General features: G+C 39.0%; 1 long non-coding RNA gene across 1 annotated transcript; it reads right to left on the bottom strand.

Moving 5' to 3' along the window:
- Positions 1-1,968: 1,968 nt before the first annotated feature.
- Positions 1,969-10,460, bottom strand: LOC142760863 (uncharacterized). The gene is made up of 4 exons (XR_012883429.1): positions 10,372-10,460; positions 7,803-7,855; positions 2,458-2,639; positions 1,969-2,245 (listed from the first exon to the last, which is right to left on the bottom strand). It is a non-coding gene; the product is annotated as an uncharacterized LOC142760863 (long non-coding RNA).
- Between the last annotated feature and the right edge of the window lie 410 nt (positions 10,461-10,870).

The raw sequence follows: 10,870 nt of genomic DNA, 5'->3' as shown, positions 1-10,870 counted from the left end.
AGTAGCTATACGAGGACTTGTTTTTTTCATGTTTTCAATGGCACCATTTTGAGGTATATATTACTTATTAATTAAAAATGAATCCCTGAGATAAAATAGGGTATGGTCTGCAACTGTTATTTTATCACTGAAAATGTCAAATCTAAAATATAATCTTTATTATAAACCATTACAAGATAGACCAAGATAAAGTCAGTATTCAAAAGAAAAAGAAACACCTATCAATGTGAATATACAACCAGTGTCAACCAAAAGACGTCAGCATTGTCAATAACAACCACAAAGACCGTAATCGAGAGAAAGCAAGTGAGGGGATATTAAACACTACTTACTCCCTAAAATTCCCTCAATACATGTATCCTAGTGAAAGTAAAGCTTTCACCCCAAAAGGAATGACCACTAGCAGGAACTTATTGCTTGAACACCCCAGATATCCCTACAATGAGGGTATTCAACACATAACGCGTCCCATAAACTGTCCCTTAATGGGGGGTATACAGTAAAAAATAAAACAAATGAGTATAAAGGAGAAGATGTGTATTTAAATGACAGCAGTAGAAGCGGAGGCAATAGGTAGGATAGTGTCTGCTTGACACTACTAGTGCTGATGGTGATGTCCTCTGGCGCTCAGGCTAGCCAATTTTGTATTTTTTTTTCAAAAACATACAAAAAATACTTTAATACATTTTATTTAGTTATTTTTTTTAATCCCACTGGGAAACTTCGCAATTCGATCTGCTGGTTTGTTTGTATACTAAGTATACCAAAGCATTATTGCCTGACAGACAATCATATAGGCCGGGCCTTTGGCACAGCCTAATAGTCAGACGGCCATCGCAGGACTGGGGGCCTTTGGAGCTTTTCTCTGTCTAACCACCTAGATTACGCGGTTGCTATTGACCGCGGCATCTAAGGGATTAAACAGCTGGGATCAGAGATACCTCTGATCCCGGTTGTTGCAGCAGGTTGTCGGGTGTATATTACAGCCGGCACAACTGCTGATGTTGTAAGCACAGCTCCTGTGTCCGTAACATCCACTGGACTTAACTGTATGTCCATCTGTGGCAATTTACCCGCAGTTTGGACATACAGTTATATCCCTCTGCGGGAAGGGGTTATATAACATTTCCTTTTGGGACTATGACATAGAAATATATCTAGTTAAAAAAACAAACTATTCGGAGTGTATTCAATTCTATGTTCAGAGTAGTAGCTTAGATTCAGTATGCTGCGCTAGTCCTGTATCTAAATACCCATGCCAAGGCAGATTGATTTATTTGTACCACCCCTGCTACTGTTCGTATTGAGACCTTATATGTATAGCGTCTAGAAGGGTACCTGTTACCAGTTCAGGTCACCACTAAGTTCTTGTGTCTTTAGAGAGTATATTGAGTTCTGATAGAATGCCATAAGGAGGATCTCCCTCTTGCCAAGTCAACTGCTGAAGAGTCATGGGCCCATGCAATGTTTATATATTAAGGGACCCTATGCTGTCTCCTAATGATGCAGATGTAGAATAAATGGCATAAAAGATATATGATTTACTTTTTTTGTACACGAGATTCACAAGAGCTTGCTTTATAAACATTTTTAAACTTCAGCAAAGGATACCCCAGGCTTCATTTTTGGGGATAGGGGAGGTTTTATAATTTTCTCAATCCTTACAGTTGTAACTGAAAAACTATTACATTTGTGCTGAAAAAAAGTCAGCTTTCTATAGAGTTATTACAATTCACCAATGCTCTTCTACATCTGTAGGTGCAGATGTTACCACCAATAACTTTATCACTAATGAAAATAATTTGGCGACACCTAATAATACCCCAACTCGTGCTAGTGAAATATATTTAGAGAAACAGGGAGTGACAGGTGTACAAATAAATACCCTCCCTAATGTACAGCAAAAAGTAATATACTTTACCAGAAGTCAGTTGTAGGTCGTGACAATAGTTTTTGTTTGCTAGCCAAAGTTGATGTTTTAAGGTATGTAGAAATACTTAGATCATTGCAGGAGAAGCGATTAAGGAAAATTACCCACTGGGAAAAAAATGTTCATTGGAAAGTCAAATGTCTCCTCCTGAAAAACTTCAAGACAAAAGGAAGTGCTCAACAATGGGCTGAGGGAGATGCATTTCCTCTGGGTCCATGAAACAAGGCACTGTCCAGTTGATGAGTAGTGGGACCGAGCAGGAGTCTTTGATGAGCCATCTCCTGCTTCCTGATATTGTGAACCTCTTGACAAACACTGAAAATGAAAATCAGCACACATTCCAGATCAATTAGTGCACTATCTGCAAAGATGCCTCCTTCTCAGGATGTGGAATGGATCCTGTTTTGAATAAGATTTTAAACCTTGCCTTTAAAATAATATTATTATTGTAACATGGAAATCGCTGGGGAAGAAGCAGTGAGAGCAGAGAATGTAATATCCAAACAACACAATGTTGGTATAATTACCTGCAAGTGTTGGTCTTCATCATGGGCTTGTTTTTGGGCTTCTTCTGTTACCGCTATGATAATCAAGTGCCAACACATTCCAGGAATGGAAGAGGAAGGCCATGTCCCCCAGAACGACATTGTGTACACCTCAGAGATTGCTTGACTGAGCAGTCACTGTTATTTATTCATCATGTAAAAAGCTGGATATTAATCGGTTGACAGGAAAGAAAATAACTTAAAACATACAACAAAATGATCCACAAAAACTCTAAGTTATATAAAAGTTATATAAAAGCATATTTTATAAGATGTTTGGCCATTACGTGTACTCTCCGGCCTAAGGGCTCATGCACATGCCCGTATTATGGCTCTGTTTTGGTTTCCATAGAGGCACACGTGGCCTGTTCTGTACCTTCGTATGCCTCCAATGGGTGTCAATATGGCATTCACTGTGGTTGAGCACCTCCGCACATAAAGGCCTGTCATGTACATAAGCCCTTAATTATATTCTTAAAACGTTCTTGCAGGTTAAAAAAAACGTCAAAAGTGCCTGATGACATGACTTAGTTGATAATTGTAATATATATATATGTACAGTTCAGGTCAGAATTATTTGGACAGTGACACAAGTTTCGGCATTTTAGCTGTTTACCAAAACATATTGAATATACAGTTATATAATCAATATGGGCTTAAAGTGCAGACTCTCGGCTTTAATTTGAGGGTATTCACATCCTAATTTGAGGAAGGGTTTAAGAATTACAGCTATTTAATGTGTAGCTGCCTCTTTTTCAAGGGACCAAAGATAATTGGCCAATTATCTCAAAGGCTATTTAATGGGCTGCATGAGCTATTCCCTTGTTAATCCATCATCATTTAAGCAGGTAAATGGTCTGGAGTTGACTCCAGGTGTGGCATTTGCATTTGGAAGCTGTTGCTGTGAACCCACAACATGTGGTCGAAGGAGCTCTCAATGCAAGTGAAACAGACCATCGTTAGGCTGAAAAAAATTAAGAAATTCATCAGAAAGATAGCACAAATGTTAGGAGTGGCCAAATCAACAGTTTGGTACATTCTTGAAAAAAGAGGAACGCACTGGTGATCGCAGAATCCTTTCCATGGTGAAGGAAAACCCCTTCACCACATCTACCCAAGTGAAGAACACTGTCCTGCAAGTAGGTGTATCAGTATCTAAGTCTACCAAAAAGAGAAGACTTCATGAGAGCAATTACAGGGGGTTCACCACAAGGTGCAAACCATTAATCCGCCTCAGAAATAGAAAGGCCAGATTAGACTTTGCCACACAACATGTAAAGAAGCCAACCCAGTTCTGGAACAGCATGAAACTAAGATCAACCTGTACCAGAATGATGGGAGGAAGAAAGTATGGAGAAGGCTTGGAACGGCTCATGATCCAAAGCACACCACATCCTCTGTAAAACATGGTGAAGGCAGTGTGATGGCATGGGCACGCATGGCTGCCAAAGGCACTGGGTCACTAGTGTTTACTGATGATGTGACTGAAGACAGAAGCAGCCGGATGAATTCTGAAGTGTTCAGGGATTAACTTTCTACTCAGATTCAACCAAATGCAGCAAGGTCGATTGGACGTCGCTTCACAGTACAGATGGACAATGACCCAAAAAATACTGTGAAAGCAACCCAGGAGTTTTTTTTAAGGCAAAGAAGTGGAATATTCTGCAATGGCCAAGTCAATCACCAGATCTCAACCCGATCAAGCATGCATTTCACTTGCTTAAGACAAAACGTAAGGTAGAAAGACCCACAAACAAGCAACAACTGAAGACACCTGCAGTAAAGGCCTGGCAAAGCATCACAAAGGCGGAAACCCAGCGTTTGGGGATGTCCATGGGTTCCAGACTTCAGTCAGTCATTGCCTGCAAAGGATTCTCTACAAAGTATTAAAAAATAACCATATTATTTATGGTAATGTTAATTTGTCCAATTACTTTTGAGCCCCTGAAATGAGGAGGCTGTGTAGAAAAATGGTTGAAATTCCTAAGCGTTTCACAGGATATTTTTGTTCAACCCCTTGAATTAAACCTGAAAGTCTACACTTCAATTGCATCTCAGTTGTTTAATTTCAAATCCAATGTGGTGGCATGCACAGTCCAAATCATGAAGATTGTGTCACTGTCCAAATAATTCTGGACCTAAATGTCCAAGCTCCGTGTATTGAGCCGAAACGTTGCACTAGGGCTATTAAAAGCTACTTTTTTCACCTTGACTTGGACTGATGCCTATCTTTGGACACATATCGGAGGATTTGGAACCGTGATCGGGTTCCCAGGGCGTGCACCCATCCATATTTTCAGGCTGGTGCTGCTGGTCTTTTTATATGTAATGTGTGTGTTTATATATATATATATATATATATATATATATATATATATATTTTATTTATTAATGTTTGAATTGTTTTGTGAAAACTTGTCAGGTGACATCAGCGTAAAAATCATGGTACATTTAAGTTGCAACCTAGTTCCACATGGGACCGCCCAGATACACTCCTTTTATAAATTAAATTAGCATAAACTCTGCCCTTTACAGAATGATTTGTGGTATAGTCCAGCAAAAATCGTGATTATTGACAACTATGCATTTCTGTATCGTCTTTAGGTCCTTTCAGGCTAAGCAGGCATTTTTGGTTTTGGGAAAGTAATGGAGACAGATTTAATTTTCTGCCTTCCAAAACTTGAAAATTATAGCTTCTGTCACCACTTATGGGATTGATCTGGAGATTACATCTCTGAATTCTGTCATTAAAAAAACATCGCAATGATGTTTCTAGAGATATATATATATATATATATATATATATATATAATAATTCTGCACTTAACTATAATGAATGGGTACATCTATGTTCCTAGCTACAATATACAGTATAATAATATGAGAAATGCTCTCCTATAGAAGGTCACTTAGGTCGTCACATGTGTGTATATGATGATAAGAAGATTAAGGCTATGTTCACATTTCTTTTGGAGTCTCTGTCTGGAGCCTCCATTCAAAATACGACTCACACCATGATGGAACTCCGAGAGCCCACATTGTTAGTCAATGGGGTCCGACGGGCGCTGGTGGCATACCACGTGCAATGGCCACTACGTTGTGACTTCCATTGTAAATGGAAGCCACAATGCACATGTGAACAGCGCCTAATACATATTAAACACATTTCTTTTTCCATCTTCTTTTGTTTATCTTGCACAAAGTAAAACACCATGGTAAACAACGAGAGAATTTTAAAATCCCCAAGGTTTTTGATTTTTTTGAAGCACGATTTGTTTTTCACTAAATTAAATTAAAAGCAAAGTAAGATTAACAGGAATAAACAGCACATTAATCAGATTTAATTAGGTCTGCAATACATCAAGCTGTAATATGGGGAGCTTTGTGTCTTTTAGTCTCAGGCATATGTTTGTTCCCTGTAGCATATGTCCTCCTGCAACAAACCTGATTTTTAGGTATCTAAAACATATGGTAAAAATGCCTCTAAATTCAAACAGAAAGCAAAGGCCAGTTTAAAGCCCCATAGGACTTCAATCCACCGCCAGCCAGCAAGACCAGAATCTCAATCCCTGTCACTGTTCCAATCATCGTGAAGCTTTTACATTGGGCAAGGGATTCTAGTGCGTTGGCCTGTGCATGTAAAAGTCGGAAGAGATATGACTTCTGAGATGTCTCTACAGATTCATGTGTCATTAAGGTCAGAAACAAGTTAATAGATTTTTATCTTTATGGCACAAGAACCTAAAAAGAACCTAATATACTGTGGGGGAATGTCTATCAATGATACTTTTACTGTGTTTCTCAAGCAGCATAAAGAAAAATGTCTCTCTCTGTCTCTCTATAGTAATGAATACATTGGCCTACAACTCAGACAGTAGTCCGAGATATCTGCATTCATATGCTCTGATCAATATTGTGAGATTATATGATCTCTTAGTATACAAAAGTACACACACACACACACACACACACACACACACACACACACACACACACACACACACGTAAACTTTAGGGTACCTGAGGATGCAGTCACACTCAGACCCTGGAGTTGATAAGAGGAGACCACCATTACAAATGAGTGTGATAGTTGAGGGCCCTGTTACAGATTATGTATTGGGGGACAGACAAGTTACCCCTCTGCACATTTACGCTCACACACACCTATAGGTTTATTGAATTTCTCATTTTCTTATGGTATATCAAATATAGAATATATATTATGCTATTTTCTAATAGTACAATTCAAACAATTAGACTTCAGTAACTGAGTGTTAGGGCTAATTCCCATGACCGTATGTATTACATCCAAAAAATGACAAATTTTCAACCATATTGCGTTCCGTAAGGATGTCCGTATTACGGCTGTTTGTCCATATTAGATCCGTGTTGGATCCATATTGGATTCATTTTTTTACGTATGTACATCTCAGAAATTATCAAGAATAAAATCCTCTGACCCAACCATATAACATGGATCTAATACAGATCTATATTGTATGTTTTTTTCACATTCGTATTGCAATGCACTTATTTGGGGTCTACAATGACTTCTACAAACTATTTTCGTCAGCAAATTGAAATTCAAAGATGCACGCTGCATTTTTTTTCTTTTGCATGGTCCGACTCTGCGTGTGTGTGCAAAAAAATGTTTATGTGAATTGAACCCTTGATTACAATAGGGTCACTGTCCAGTAATGCGCTGATTATAAACTAGGATACCACACGGAGATAAAAACGGTCATGTGAATTAGCCCTTAAATCAGTTGTCCAGTTTCAGTAAATTAATGTTATTTTTTGTATAATTTAAAGTTATTACATTTTCCAATATGCTTTCTGCATTAATTCCTCATGGTTTTCAAGATCTCTGCTTGTTGTTTTTCAGTAGGAACATTCATTGTTTACTTCCAGTGGATACAATTCTGTTTATAGTCATGTGATGGACAGACAAGTGCTGGGATCGTTAGACACAGCTCTGATACACATACTGTAACTGTAACGAGCCGTGCACCTGTGTGTCCATCACATGACCATGGACAGAATGTTATTCACTGGAAGAAAACAATGAAGGTTCCTACTGAAAAACAACAAGCAGAGATTTTGAAAACTGAAACTTGAAAATCAATACGTAAAGTATATTGGAAAATTGTATAACTTTTATAACCGCTTTAAGACTCATTCACATGTAACAATTCCCTTATTACATTTTATTGTGAATTTTGTTTTATCAGAACAATCATTGCATATAGTTTTCCATTTTCTAGCGTACGTTTGATTGTAGCAGAATATGTATTGTAAATGTCAATGTTGGATGTGCGACAACTGACCTTTATTTATACCCCTAACGAAAGCGATCATTTGTATGTATCCGTGATCAACTCTGCAAAAAAAAATAAATGATAGTTTTAACATTATTGTTGATCTTTTCGTGCATTTAGACTAGACAATAATCATTACAATTACTTAAAAACGAATGAATGATACATGTAAATGGGGGGTGTTAATCTTTCAGAAATACCATAAGTGATAGTCAGCGTGTTGTAGCAGAGCGAGCTGAGAAACTGGGATGACCAGAGGACTGAACGCTTGTTTTGGTGTTTGTCATGCACAGTGAAATGAAATGCGATGCTGAACAGCGAGATGACTTTGTCAAGCATAGAGTCCGCACAGGGACACCTTTGGGTCAAGTTGACTGGTAGGCTTCAACGATCAAACGTGTCACACCTGTCTCGGCCACTAGTGCAGGTGTTCTAGGTCAGCTCTCGCTGTGGTTATCAATCGCTGACAGTTGACAGTTTAATTTTACACCACAAGCACCTCATTACTTGTGTAGGCATTTGAAGAACATGTGGGCACTGGATTGGATCAGTGATCAATGACAAAGGTTGCACAGGGTGCAAATGGTAGCAGCAAAAGTGAAGGTCTCCTTGCATGAGTTGGCAGTGGTCGGAATACATGACAGGAGGAGTTTAACTGACAAACAGTCTGTCACTTCTTAAAGAATGGACGTTTGCAAGGAAGCCAGATCTATAGTATGAAATTCAGCTAAATGTGAAAAGTTCCTTCTTCTTAAAACCAACTCGGGCATGTAAATGAGTTGCAAATCTGTAGGAATTGATGCTCTGCGTGATACAAAATGTAGTTCCAGAGATGCCTATTAATATTTGATTTGTGAGAACGGGTGAGGAATACACTGAGATGTACAATGCTTGTGTTATTAAATAACTATTTAAATCTCAATGTATTATAATGGATCATATTTGCTCAGTGCAACAGCAAATAATCAAAGAGAATTCATGTGCGGAAACTGGTAGTGTTTTATATGACCTGAGCCATGGGATAGATGGACAAGAAGAGAACAGATAATAGACAGGACTGAAGGTTACAGGTACTTGCTTTCCACTTGCCATTTCTTTAATATATTACAAACAGCTATAGAAATTCCAAGCTCACATTTATACAAAGTGAGTGACGTCTCAGGGGTGTCACTGCCATTCAGATCTGACACTTTATTTGCCTCTGGAATCGCATATAATTGCTTGGCATTTTGCAACATCATATTCCTTAGCATTGTACGGAGAATGTATTGACATTACATAGAAGAGCTAAAACTTACTAATTTGTTGTGGAATTGTAGGAGCAGGCCAAACTACGAGAACCCATGTTACACATATAAATTGCATGCAGATGGTTCACTGGATGAGCAGGGCCTACGGTAACGGGGTTACTAGATGGTAATGCTAATCACTCTGCCATTCACATGCCAAACAGTTGATCAGTCATCAATCTGCCCACACATGTTTTTTTAATTGCTCTCATTAAAGGGGTTATCCGGCACTTTTCCAAATCAGTAGCAGGGCAATGGGATGGTATAAAATAATAAACCAGCAGATTCTTACCCCCTGAAGTACCCCCTGCTCCAGTGCTAAGACCCCATTTTCCATGGCTCCGCTCCCGGGAATGCTCCTGCAGTGGTCAGGTGGCATTCATCGGTCACGTGCCACTGCAGCCAATCGCTGTCCTCAGTGCTCAGGTGGCATTCATGGTAGCATCACCACTGAGGCTAGTGATTGGCTGCAGCAGCATGTGACCGATGAACAGGACGTGACCACTGCTGGATCTTCTGGGACCTGAGCCATTGAAAAAGGGGTCTCAGCACTTGAGCGTGGGAGCACTTCACAGGGTAAATATCTGCTGGTTTATTATTTTACACTATCCCCTGCCCTACTGCTGATATAAAAAGTCTGGATAACCCCTTTAAGTCATGTAGACACTGCATTGTACTGCCAATTAATCCTGCCAGCATGGGTTCCCAGATATCCTGGTAAATCAGGGGAATAGTTGGATCACTGCTATGTACTAAACTTAACCCAATTCTGGTCTTGATTTTGATTATTACTAGCTATGATAAATCACACAGTGTATTACAGAAATTGTTCTAGCCATGGGCAGCATAAATCTATTATAATATGGTCTAGTGTATGCAATCATGAATTTATTCAATTATTATCATGTAAACAAGAAGTACAGTATATAACAGGTCCTCATTTTCTCATTCTTAGGCCAAATGCACACTGTGCATACGACGTGCGTATTTGCTGCGCGTATTTTCCTGCGGATTTACAGCGTAATACAGTACCAGCAAAGTAAATGTGAATTCAAGTAATCTCATCTACACGTTGCGGAAACTTTCCGCATGTAAATTGACCTGCGGTGCAAATTTGAAATTCTGCAGCATGTCAATTTATCTTGTGTTTCTGCCTCAGAATTGTATCTGACAAGTTTAAAACAAATGCACCAAAATTTGCAACATAAAACCGCACCTATATCCGCATCAAAACGTAAAAACCGCCCCTAAAAACCACCATTAAGTGCGGATCTTACATGTGGAATTACCTGGCTTTAACTGCGGTTTCGATGCATATTTTCTGTACTAAATTGCACATGTAGCCTTATGCTGATCATTTATGAAACCTTCCCTCAGATTTTAAGGTCTAAGTGCTATACAGTAGGTTCCATCAGCTGAAACCTGCATAATATAGGCAACAAGGGCTTGTGACATCACTGGGGCACAGGATGATGTCACCGCCTGTGAGGTGTGGTTGCCAGAGAGGTTGCTGTCAGGGGAAAGCAATATGTGCAACTTCACTGTCAACCACCTGTTGACTGGGTGCATCGTTGCAATTTGTAGTCCAGGTAATGTTGTAAGCGCTCGCAAAGTCTTTTCTCCTTCTGTATCGGTCTGTCAATCAGTGAGCTGATGTTTACTGTACTTGCTTGTTTTTATCGTTTCTTCATGTTATGTATTTAAACCTTTATGTATTTCATGTGCTACAATAATCGGTAGTAATTACCCCTGTGACATGAGAGTTCTGCTAAAAAACATTGATTGCAG

Source organism: Rhinoderma darwinii, chromosome 4 (genome assembly GCF_050947455.1).
Source record: "Rhinoderma darwinii isolate aRhiDar2 chromosome 4, aRhiDar2.hap1, whole genome shotgun sequence".
NCBI lineage: Eukaryota > Metazoa > Chordata > Amphibia > Anura > Rhinodermatidae > Rhinoderma > Rhinoderma darwinii.
The sequence above is the reverse complement of the archived record's forward strand: the minus strand, read 5'-3'. Positions and strand labels throughout refer to the sequence as shown.